Genomic DNA, 10,464 nt, shown 5'->3' on the forward strand with positions numbered 1-10,464 from the left:
CATATACATGTTCGTGTTGAATTTTATCTCGGTAGCTTTATTTATCAATGAAATATGCGCTTAAACGGGCAGGAGGTGAGCCTTGTATGGGAGTTATGACCAATTGTGAACTTATACAGATCTACGTTGGTATTATGATTTGTATTCATCTTATATTTACACGTACAAAATTTGAGGGAGTTATTAAAAATAAACTTAATTTCCGGTTATATATACCTTTGTATGTAAATTCCTTACCATTTTAATTCATTATTTTAACACAGTAATGGTATTACAATTACTACTTAAATAAGTACTTACAAATAAGAAGTTTTCAATAATATGACAAATAAAATGTCAAAACTCAAACTCAAGAACTTACATATCTAATTATATGAATGTAAATGCGGACGGTTAGTAGCAGTGATTGAAAAGTAAGTAGTTATGTGAGTAAAGCTTACAATGAAAATTAATGATTCGAAATGTTAAAGTTCTAATTTATTACTACTATCATTTATATCAAAGTCAAAAATAAAGTTGCTTACTACTATTGTACGACCAATTATTAAACAAAGACAATTTTTATTTCTATATACAAATACTTGCTTCTTTGTAAAAACCCCGACATTTATATTTTATAATTCAAAACCTAAACTCGACAACACCTCCTTTTTGTGCATATCAAATTTCATTAAAATCGGATTAACCGTTTAGAAGTTACCGAATTATTTCCCTCTTTTTTTTTTCTATACCACTGTGCAACACTTTATTTGTGCCTGTCTTATAAGAGCACAGACTACTCTTTCTTTTTAGAGCTCTTTTCCGTGATCTGGACTGTCTCTGATAGATGTTTTAAAAAATACGGACTGGTTCTCATGGGGAGCTCAGGAAAGATAATGGTAATTCTAAGGTATCAGAATGGGCAAAAAGACCTGCGAGTGAATTAGCTAAATAGCAAGACATTAATTTCTCCAAAAAAAGAACATATACACACACACACACTATCTTAATGCTATTTCTATTTTTTACAGAACGCGAAAGTAAATTACAATTAAGAATATTCTAAATTTTTTATATTGTTGTTAATGCCATTCAATTAAAGTGAAAGATATTTTGTAAGAAATTCTTCTTTTATATATCAAACATTTTAATTTCCTTAAATTTGGTAAGAATATGGAAAGAAAATGCTTGATAAAAAAATGATAATATTTCATGTAATATAGTATAGAAGGATGACTCCTTTTTTATAAAAAACAAGTTAATTGAAAGTTTCGTTCAATCATCAGTGGTGATAGAGGGTGTATATAAGTTTGTCGTTCCGTTTATAACACCAAGAAATATTCATCTAAGACCCAACAAAGTATACGTATTCTGGGTTCTTGTGAAATTCTATGTCGATTTTGCTATGTCCGTCTGTCTGTCTGAGTAAAACACGCTCACGTATAAACAAAGTTCATTTTACCAAATTTTTCAAGGATCGGTCCATTATTAGTCATAGCTCCCATATAAGGTCCACTTTCAAAAATCACTTAAACGCACATATTTTAGTGAATTATAAATTTATCAAAATAAAATTCAACTAAAGTATGTTTTATGTACACATCTGAAATTCTACAAAATGTTTCCCGGATTGGTTAATTATTAGTCATAGCTCCCATAAAAAGTCCACTTCCGAAAAATACTTAAACGCAAATTGATAATCAAAGTTTTCGGCTCAGAACACTAAGAAATGAAACGCTGTCAAAAAGTACCTAAGTCTACTGTCAGTCGCTACCTAAGTCTAGAAATGTATTTGTAGAATTCTCAAGTCAACATAATATTGAAAAAAATTATTACATTGAAATTTATATTTTAAAAGATTTCTTTGAATATTTTGCAACATGATTTATCTATAAATATTATATATGAATGCATCTTTGCTTTTTAATCTGCAATATTGAAATAATAAATAAATTATTTGAAATATTTTTGTCTTGTACCATATGAAAATTTACAACATTGTTTTTTTCAGTTTTAATTTCAACAACAAAATTTAAATGTCCTTTCGGGCTATTAAATAAAAAATAATAAAATATAACGTTAAATGATGAATAATATATTCAAGTGCTATAAGCCACGAATTTTCGCGACAAAATTTTGAAGTTTCGAGAGAGAGTAAGATTCTTACATATGTGTTGGAGTTACACAGAACTCGTCTGTGAGAAGAGCGTAACGTTATTGTTGTAAAAAAATGACAACGTTTCACTTCTTAGTGTTCAGTGGTTTTCGGGATTAAATTTGACATAAATTCGTATTTATGAAAATCACTGAATACCACATAATTTTCTATTAATTTATAATATTTTGATTTAAAAAAAACTATATGAGATAAATCATATTGCTAAAGTATTTTGAAACTGACTAATACCCTTATTCTATAACTTAAACGTTCGTTCTGTTATCGTTCGTAACATGAATTTATATTCTATAAATATTTTGTGTAAAATGTTATTTTTTTTAACATAAAAGTGCTCTGTTAGAAACGAAATGAAATGTCAATTTCAACAATAGGTGTTTTTGTAGTGATAGTTTCTTTAAATTGCAGAAAACAGCGATTTTTGCAAATTAGAGCATTAAGGGGTAAAAAAGGCAAAAAACAGGTTAAACAGGTTTTCTAGTTCACGCATTAGATATACAAGAAAAGTAGATGCAGATGAACTGCATCGACTTCTAAAAAATAGTAGATGTGTACGTTTAGGGTGTAAAAATGTGTATAAAAAGATGACGTTGGTACCTTTTATGGCCGTTTATAACTTTTTAACGGCTAGACCGATTTTCAACATATTTTCCCAATGTCTTCCTGTATGTCTAAAAGGAATTATTTTTATTTCGAAATTTCAAGAAGTCAGAATGCTACGCCCTTATTCGAAATAAATAGTAAAGGTCGCGCATCTCAGAAATTTCAACAGCAAAAGTCATCAAATTTTGTTTGGACAATTATAGCATCTATATAAACATGGAAGAACAGAATTTTGAAGGCTCAACCATTGCACGAATATCTTTAACATCCATGTAAACATTTGGGGTAATAATATTCGCGAAAATAAACGATATCAAAAGAAAATTATAACGTTTTTTCCCGAATAGGTAAAAAAAATAACAAAATAATTGTAATAATTTTGACAAACAATTTTTGTTACCACATGAAATAAAATTGAAAATATATTACCACATCAAACTTTTTTTCAAATTTCGAACAATTTTTTTTTTAAAATTGTTCGAAACTTTAAAAAAATTGTGCATCTGGTAAATTTGAATTGATTATCAAATTCACAAACCAATTTTAAAACCCATGTTAACATTTTTATTTCTGTACATTTACAAAAACGAACGAAAAATTATAGAATAAGGGTATTAATATTGATCAAACTTTTGGTTTACAGTTATCAACATCGTTTCAAAAATCACTTAAACAAATTTAGTTCGAAGTGAATATGTTTGTAAATACGCAAAATATCCACAACAGAAACTCAATTAAATTTTTATGGACCTAATCAAAATTAGTTCAATACATTCATAAATGTTAGTACCGAAAACAAAACCTTTGTCAAGTTATCTAAAAATTAGATAGTTAAACAAACATTAAAAAATAAGCTTGCTGGTGGAGGGTATTTAAGATTCGGCGCCTTTTTGACTTTTTTCATGTAACACACAAACGAAATATATTATATTCGATCAAAAGTTTTCAAATTTAATTTTAGAGCCACTCTAATGTTTAAAACTTTTAAACATGTATTTTGTCATGACGCTTTACAGTATCATTTGAAAATTAGATACGTTCTATTAAACAGAAATACCTATGTTTTCGCTCATAATCTACATATTCATAAATATTTACAATTTTCGTATAATAACAGTAAAATATTGCAAATAAAATAGCTATTAAAATAATATGCATGTATTTAGAATATTTTTGACAAATGAGCACATTTACTAATGAATCTGTAAAATATAAAGTTAAATAAATTTGTTTTCATTATTTTGGGAATGAAAAACGAAAATTATTTTCTATGAATAATTTAGCTAATGGGTTGTTTTAATTTTTTCTAAATGAATGTATTATTTTACTTTAAAATGGTATGGATTTGTAAATTTAGTGAAACAGCAGATTATTTAGTAAATTTTGGATAAATTTGGATATTAGCTACATTGCTGTATGGATTTGTCATTTGTGTGAATCTATTTATGTATACCCTGCAGTTCAGAAAGGCTAGAAACTAGTTATTTTATGGGGATTTTGTAGAGTTATAAGTATAATTTAGAGTGTGAATTTGTTACTCAAAAATATACGAAGGAAGATTTTATACGATTTGGAAATTAAAATAGATGTCAGAATACCGTTAATGAACACTTTTGGAACTTAATTAACTTAATTTTGAAAAAAAATGGCTTCATAGCATAATTAAAAAAATTAAATTAAAAAGTTTAATCGAGAACAGATTATAAATTTTAAAAATTATTTATTTTTCATAAAAAAACTATTATTTTAAATTTTAACTTAATTTCGATGTACGCGGCCTATATACGCAGAGAATAAACATGGCTGTGGTATCCATGTTTCGAAGAGCAACATATTATGGTTAAAATTATGATTGTAGTCTAAATATATTATGGTTATTGTAACAATTTAAAATAACATATTATGATTAAATACAGTAGAAGTATTTTATCATAATATTTTTTTATTTACCATAATATTGTGTGTTATACATGACTATATTATGATCCAATGTGATCAAAGTTACGATATATGTATCGAAATGAATCAGTACAATTACACTTTTTAAAAAAACTTACAATACATGGCACGATTCACAAATTTAAATTTGACTAACAAAAACATAACTACATTATTCTATAAAAAGTGAAATACTTATACATATAATGTTATAAACCAAATGAGAATTATTTCAAGTCATTTTCTTGTCTAGTAAAACAACACACACATACTACTTACAGACATAGAACAACAAAATATATAATGGTTATGTATAATATATCAACATAACATATAATGGTTATTTTTAAGTTTATATGGTTGTAAGTAACATAATATGTTTTCATTGTTACCATTATTTAGTTATTCAACAAAATAAAATTTTTTTAGGGGGATAATACTAAAATTTATAATTTCCATGAACATGAAAATGATTACAGTAACAACAATACAGTTTAAATAGAATTAACATAACAATTATATATTTTTGATAACAATGTATGTTACAGTGAACATAGATTCGTAATAGTAACCATGTCGAACAGTGTTTTAACTCTGCGTGTATCTTGCTCATAAAGTTTACATGGACATGATGTACGGTACAAATATATAGGAAGTAGGCTGACTTTAATAAAGTAAAACTATCGTACACAGCTTAAAGTTTTTAAAATAAAATAAAATAATCTTCTATGTGAGAATGTTGCCTGGTAACACCTTTTTTTCTTCTCTACATCACCCAAGTATCATGACATGTAACTATAAAATTCTTATGCATTTCATATAACATTTTTATGGCTTTATAACAATTGGTTGCATTTGCTAGAAGATATGGCTTCTTATTTGCTGCAAAATCGTGCCATGTTCTGGGTGTATCATCATTATCATCATCATCGACATTTCTATCGTCATCGACGTTCAAATCTTTTTCATTCCTGTCTTACAAAGAATTTCTATTTAATAACGATTAAGGTGTAGAAAACATGCATTGTTTGTTAAACTATTTGATGATAGATTTAGAGAACAGCTATTATGCGAACATGTTCTATGGCAAGCAATTTGTACATTTTAATTAAAATTTGTCTTTCAACATGACTTGTGCTAAAAAAAATATAGAAAATTAAAAAAATTTAGTTAAAAATCTTAAAATTATATATTTAAGTAAAGTTGAAAAGTGTTAATTTTTTGGCTTTACGGTAATAAGACAATTGACACTCATATATTGGTTGGTCATATTTTTTAATTTACATATCTGTGATTAAAAATCAATATAATAACTAAGTTTATGCTAATTCGATTATATGTGTGTAATGCTCCTCCAATACCATATTTTGCCCTGGAATGTGTGCATTTCATGAGGAATTAAATGCAAATGAATTCAAATGGCTATGAAAGCCATACATGAATATTTAAATATTCTTAAAATATTGAGATCAATTTAAATAAATTTATGAATGTTTTCTACACAGCAAAAATATTAATATTTATAATTTCAATTGATTTAATTAAATATACACAACGTATCTTAGTACCATGAGATTATACATTGTGGGTCATTATATGATTCTAAGAAATTTAAATATGAAAGCCTGTCATACAGCCGAACCGAGGACAAATTTAAACATCCATTGCGGATGCCTTTATTTGGTTTGGTTAAAAAAAGTCTTATCTATGATGATGTGATAAAATTTTATTGGTAGTTATTATAGACTTTACCTTCGTGAGAAGGGTATGAATGAAAACCTACCGTGTGGATCTTATTTCACGTCGATCGTTTTATACCCTCTACAACTTAATTGTGGAGGGTATATTGGGTTTATGCTGATGTTTGTAACGTACAATAATATTGGTCCTATACCCACCTTAAAGTATACCAATCGGCTCAGAATCATTTTCTGATTCGATTGATCTATGTTCATCAGTCTATCCATCCGTCTGTCCATTCCTCCATGTATTTGTAATCAAACTAAATTTGATTACAATTTTAATGAAATTTGGTACATGATCTTTTATTGTGCCATAGATGGAACCTATTGAAAATGGTTAATATCGGTTTATTATTTGACCTAGCATCCATAAAATTGAACCCCCCGAATAGGGCTTGTAAACTTGTAATCAAACTACATGTTGCAATTTTAAAGATAATTCAATGAAATTTGGTACATGATGTTTTATTGTCAAGAGTATGAAGCCTATTGAAAATGGTTAAGATCGGTCAATTATTTTACCTATTTTTTCACCTATTAAGTTCATTATTATGTTTAATAGTTCGACAAAAAAACTGCAAAACCAAGTTCCAAACTAGCCTTGATGACACTCATGAACTTTAAATTAATTTAAATGTCAGCAATTTTTTCAACAATAATTGGCTTGTATATCTGAGGCAAGGTACAATTCAACTTAATTGCTTTATTATGAAAACTAAATCACATTTTATTTATGTAACAGGTGTAGGACATTATATGATCGCCCTCACCCATCTTTAATTACTTACTTGTTTAACTACTGGATGAGCTTCTCTGACGACTAATCACAGCCCCATTGTGCTTCTTATACAAATTTAGCAATTTACGTATATGGAATTTCCGTTCTAGTATACTCTAGTTTCTAAGCTAATTTAATCTTTGCATAACTTCCGATATGCAAAATCATCATTTCCGTTTACAACCACGCAGATAGTATGACCTCCGTTGAGACGGCAACAACAACTACAGAAGTTAAGAGTAGACCGAATTACAAATCAGTCAAATAAGCCGAAGACTTTGTTCTTACTCTCAGAGAAAACTTGTATAAGATACCATTCATCTATTTATACACTTCTCATTTATCCGACACGTTTCGAAACGTTTCCTATTAAAAAAAATGAGCGAAATTTGTCCAAAAATTAAAAAGTTTACATCTCGTAAGCTTCTAAGACGATCTAGCTATGTCCGTCTGTCTGTCTTTCTGTTGTTGCCACGATATTTTGTACAAAACATTATATTAATCATAAATGTTTGGTATTGAAAATTACCAAAATAATATGACGATGAAATTCGACATAAACAAATTTTATATGACCCCAAATAGCTCTTTAAAATTCTGAATGGATCGGCCCATATTTGATCCTAACAACCCCCCCCCATATATGGTAGCCAAAAGAAAACTACTTAAAGGATCATTACTTCCTAAAAATAAGAGTACCGCTATGAAATTCGACACGAATTTAATTTGAATGAACCTTAATAGTTCTACAAAATTTTAAGGGAATCGGTCCATAATTAACATTATATGGCCACAAAAATCGACATAAGGAAGTACTGTATGACCCCAAATATTCCTACGTAATTTTGTGGGTATCCGTCCACATTTACCCTATCCCTCATTTAACGCTCTGTATTAAGCGTGAAAGCCCTTTTTTGCGAATTTTATAGTTCTACTAGACCGATCCAAATTCTACGATGATCAGTCCATAAGCGGCTTTGCCTCGCATATAAATTTCTTTTAAAATTATTACTTACTGACATAACATAACTTAAAATATGGATAGATCCACGCATATAACTCCTATTATAAAAATTCAGTTTATGGTTATAAAAATTGGACAAACACAATTTGTTTTTAAAAGTTAAACCTTTATTATTGGACCTTTTTTAAAAATAACCTTTATGTTCATAATAATATCGATAATAATAAAATATTCATAAATATCAAAGTTTATTTATATGACAATGATTTGATAGTTATTTAATAGGTATATAAGATTTGACATAGCCGAATATAAAACTCTTGTGATTTATTTACGGAGAACCTACCAGGTCTAAAAGGGGATTTTTGATACATTTTCGTTCTCCAACAGTAAGATACGTATACGTATCCTTGAATTAGTTATTACCCATACGCATCGTTGAAAAAACTTTATAAATATAACAAATATTTCAATTGTCTTTATATCCTCCACCACCATATGTGGTATTTGAACCAAGAAATATTCATTTTGGACCCAAAGAAGTATGTTTATTAATGGTTCTTATTCGATTTCGTCTGTCTGCATAAAACAAGCTCAGCCCTTAGCAGTTTGGTACACACAGAAAACAGATCGTTTGAAAATCGATTATCATTACAAATATTTAGTTAAATTAATTACAATTGTATCCCTGTTATAGAAAAACTGTATAATTAACAGATTTTTTATATTCAGTATTAAAAACATATAATAATAATCGAATTGTGGTTGTAACAAATTCCAAATTAATAATTTGAACTGAATTGTATCGGTTATCATATTTATTTGTTAATTCAGTAAAAGCAACCATCTTTTATTTAGGATTAATACGTAAGAACATCTAGTATTAGTCGCTGTGACCGAAAAACGGTTAAAAGTATAAAATATTGAGCACTGCAATCAATTATCATTTGAAAAAATTATTTAAAATTAAATTACGGTTAAAGGAACCAAATTCGATGTTTACAACCAATTAATTGGTAATTATAGTTGACGTATACAAAAATAAACAAAATAAAACAAATTTATAAATTAAAATAAAAAATCGATTTATATTTGGGAATAAATTAATGCAGAAATTTGGATAAAAAAGGTAATGTTTAATGTTTTATATCTTATAATCTATTTTATGTTATGTTTCTATAATATTTAATAATTGTGCAGCAGCGTTAAGGCTTGAAAAGCTAGTGTTCCTTTGAAAATGTTGGACAGAAAGAGAAGCAAAATCCCTGAAACATAAAAACTGTGTTTATTACCATCAAAATCTTAAAACTAAAGGGAAGAAGTTCTTATTTTATATTTATATATAAGTTTTGTAAGTTTATACATATTGTAATGTAAATATTTTAAGCAAAATAAAATAGATTTCAAAATACACACGATCCACAAATTGTTTTTTAATTAATAATATTTCAGTTACAAATACCAATAATTTTAATACAGATTACCGAATAATAAATAAAAAAATTGTGTACACCATATATTCAGTAATAGTAACCAAATTTTACAATAGTTGCAATCGAATTTTTGTATAGTTGTGAGAACCGACTAAATTCGATTGGAAACAAATTCGGTTATCATAACGAATCTGTTTTCTCTGTGTATTGAAAATTAGCAAAAGGCATTGAAAATCTCGAAAAACTTATTTTCTTTCGTACACTTTTCTCAATTTTATTCCGTCTATGACTTCCTCTCTGATATTAGCTTTAAAATTGTAAAAACTTTTAAAATTACTACAAGTGTAGTAAATAAAATAAATAGTCAAGAAAAGTTTTTTATTTACAAGAAAATGATTGATTAAAATAAAATTTGAAATAAGAATGAGTGAAATATTAAAATTGTATACCAAACAGACACAAATATTTGTTGAGTGTTATTCATACAAAATTTTAAAAATAATTTTCTGTCCGAATCACAGAATACGGGGTTTAATATACATATGTTGTATATGTCGTGTTGTATTTGTAAAAGATTTTACAAAATTTAATGATTTATTGTAAGGGGTTTATACAGAAAATCAATGAAAAAACTACAGTCATTTTGTGCACAAATAAAATCATAAAATGTTTTCCGCGTTTTTCTATAAATTTTAGTAGTTTACACTTAATCCTTTATACGGTGTTCCTTGGTGTATGTATAAATCCTCAGTTGCGATTGGATTTAAAAGATTTTCAACAAAGATAGCAGCTGATGTCCCATAAAAAACCTTTTCCCTTATAACAATGATTTATTGCCTTTTTAGTTTGTT

General features: G+C 27.4%; 1 long non-coding RNA gene across 1 annotated transcript; it reads left to right on the top strand.

The window, feature by feature from the left end:
• Positions 1-9,093: 9,093 nt before the first annotated feature.
• Positions 9,094-9,600, top strand: LOC124419806. Its single transcript, XR_006940825.1, has 2 exons — positions 9,094-9,309; positions 9,381-9,600. It is a non-coding gene; the product is annotated as an uncharacterized LOC124419806 (long non-coding RNA).
• The last annotated feature ends 864 nt before the right edge of the window (positions 9,601-10,464 follow it).

Source organism: Lucilia cuprina, chromosome 4 (genome assembly GCF_022045245.1).
Source record: "Lucilia cuprina isolate Lc7/37 chromosome 4, ASM2204524v1, whole genome shotgun sequence".
Lineage (NCBI taxonomy): Eukaryota > Metazoa > Arthropoda > Insecta > Diptera > Calliphoridae > Lucilia > Lucilia cuprina.